A 1,804-nucleotide genomic window follows, 5' to 3' on the forward strand; every position below is an offset into this window, starting at 1 on the left:
ACACTGATATAATATCTAACCTTGTGTCACACAGCATCAATCTTCTCACAGACAGCACTTGACAGATTTTAAAGAAAAGCAACAGCATGAAGTAAGGCTTTTTAAAAATGTGTATCATATGACCATTTGATGCACTGATAGAATGGAAGTGGTTTGAAGGTATACCCAAATATCCAGCTTGTTTGATTTTGTGAATGATTAAAAGTTAAATAAAATTCATATGGTGATTTTTTAACTGAACTTGAAGAATTAATAACTCATTCTTATTCATTTCTTTTACATAAAAATTAGCATTTTTTAACAGGCACTATGATAAAATATTGACCAAATTTCTACATAAATTTCTCAACTGGGAAAATAGTCTGAAACTCTGAAATTAGTACAAGACCAGTAAACAGTACTGGGCATTCTAAAAGTTCCTTCACGTCTATCCATTACAATATGATGAAGCTTTTATGATATGAATCATTAGAAATCCAATTTTCTGGGACCCTAAAAATCTAATACTGTACACAAGATTTGAGACCTTTGATGAGGAAAGCCTTCTGATGATGATAAAAAGAGAAACATCTTTGAATAATGAATATCTGCCTACAGAAAGAAAATTTGTGAAGACTATTATCAAAATTACATCTACAGATTGAAGCCAATTAGGATAACTTTTTTTTTTAAGTAGCAAGTAAAGACACCAACAACACTCCAATTGCTGATGGTCTTCCATAGCCCAGGCACTGCAGATAGCCCATGATGTCTCACTTTAACTCGCTACATATTCTCAAGGCCACAAGCTTACCTGAATCTGTTTACAGAAAGAGAAAAGAAATTGGCTGACAATTTTTTCTTCTGCTTTTTAAACCGACACTGTAAGATAATGCAGGACATATTCTTCAGGCCAAAAACGTATACAATCACACTGCTAAATCTAAGTCACATTCTGATGCTGTGGTCTGCTGAAAATCCTTACCTGCAGATTGCTCAGAGCATACCAAAGCCCTGAGAGTACTTGATGGCTTTATAGAGGCGATCCTTGAGTTTTTCTTTACTAGAATATTCAGGTAGGAGTAGAACATTGAAGCAGGTGTGGGCAGTTGGTAGCCTGAAATATATGGAATGTTTTTAAATATATAATGCAGATTTAGAAGCTTATTATGAATGGATTTGGGTCTGCACCAGGATTTCAAAAGCTTCCTACATTTAGACTGAGAAGTCTGGATGCCTTTATCTTTTCAGTCATATCACTAGACTATATTGCATCACCAAAATTCCAGCATCCACAGACTATCAAAACTACAATATAAAAATCAACATGGATCACCATAAAACTGATTCCTAAGAATTCATATAGATCAAGCAGTTTATGCAACCAGGTTACCTGTCGCAGTCGGGTCCGTTGCGAGCAATGATGAGCTTTAGTCTTGCCAGGCCTCCAACTGGCACTCTTGCTGACCCTGTAGTGAATTGTAGCAACTTTGTTTATCTCAGTAATCATTGTCATCGCGGAAACCCAATCCAAAAGGCTTGAACAATTGCAGTCTCATTGCTGTAGCCTCCTATATTCTCGCAGATTCATCATCTCCAAGACAATCTAATGCGGTAACAAAGGAAGAGTGATTTTGTGAGTAGTACAAAAAGAACATTAAAAAGAAATACATGTAATTTGATGAGTACATTATCATAACATTAGTGTTTTTTGTTTTATAAGTAAAACATAACTAAGTATACTCAATATGCAATTATGAAGCAAACCTACTTAAAATAGTGCTAATGAAAATGGAAGCATCCACTCTTAATACAATCACATGGT

General features: G+C 34.9%; 1 protein-coding gene and 1 long non-coding RNA gene across 2 annotated transcripts in view; both read right to left on the reverse strand.

Moving 5' to 3' along the window:
• Window positions 1–1,487, reverse strand: LOC119586991. The gene is made up of 3 exons (XR_005229984.1): window positions 1,373–1,487; window positions 965–1,096; window positions 1–799 (listed from the first exon to the last, which is right to left on the reverse strand). It is a non-coding gene; the product is annotated as an uncharacterized LOC119586991 (long non-coding RNA).
• LOC119586990 (ubiquitin-protein ligase E3A-like) overlaps window positions 1–1,804 on the reverse strand; it is a gene marked incomplete at its 5' end in the record, with an annotated part of 26,418 nt that overhangs the window by 20,541 nt on the left and 4,073 nt on the right.

The sequence above is a fragment of the Penaeus monodon genome, chromosome 22, assembly GCF_015228065.2.
Source record: "Penaeus monodon isolate SGIC_2016 chromosome 22, NSTDA_Pmon_1, whole genome shotgun sequence".
Classification (NCBI taxonomy): Eukaryota; Metazoa; Arthropoda; class Malacostraca; order Decapoda; family Penaeidae; genus Penaeus; species Penaeus monodon.